The sequence below is a fragment of the Camelus ferus genome, chromosome 24 (assembly GCF_009834535.1).
Source record: "Camelus ferus isolate YT-003-E chromosome 24, BCGSAC_Cfer_1.0, whole genome shotgun sequence".
In the NCBI taxonomy this organism is placed as follows: domain Eukaryota; kingdom Metazoa; phylum Chordata; class Mammalia; order Artiodactyla; family Camelidae; genus Camelus; species Camelus ferus.
In genome coordinates this window covers 16462762-16463599 of record NC_045719.1, presented here as the reverse complement: position 1 = coordinate 16463599, position 838 = coordinate 16462762, and positions in this window count along the sequence as shown.

The window sequence follows — 838 nt, the reverse complement described above, 5'->3', positions numbered from 1 at the left end:
GAACAAGTTTAAGCGGTGAAGTTGACTTTGTTTCCTAGGGTTAGAACAAACAAATCTGCAGCCATTTTAAATTGCTATGATTCCACCTTATCATGGCAATTCATTAAATACATATTATGGTGGTTTGCACTTCTCAAAGGCATCACACCAGTGCGCCCTTTACTCCTGGGAGAATTTATTTTCTCAGTGGACCATAAACAGAACACAAATGTTTTAGATAGATCCAAAGTGTACTGTCACTGGAGACAGTGCAAAAAAGCCAGCTGAGAGTACAGCTTTTCAGAAGGTGCTTACAGTCTACTCTGCTGCTAAAACTGTTCTGACCCTATTTTTAATTGCTTTGAGGCTGAATGTTTTTGTTTTGCCCAAGAATACAAAATATCTTGATACATGTAACCCAGAATAAAATTGAATAAGTCAGAAACATCAGTAAAAATAAATCTGATCGATGCAGATGACCAATCCAAATAACTAAGGACAAAAAAAGTGCTATTTATTGAAAATGAGTTATCTGAATAGCTATCCACATTATCTCAGGGAAATGTCAAATTTTCCCTTGATGATTTCTAAATAAAACCTAATGGTTTTTTAATGACACCAAAGAAACCCGTTACAAAGTGGAAAGCTTAGTCAAAACACTTTTATGTATGTGAAATCATTTGTCTAATTTAATTATTTCCCACTGAAATGATTCTTTACATATCATATAGACACAGCCGGAATCTCCTGTAGACAGTCGGGAACTCTGTTAACAAGCACACGTTTTAATTTAAAACTTAATCCGTATAGTAAATACCATATAATTTATTTGATGCTGTGAAGTTTTGTATTTTATAAT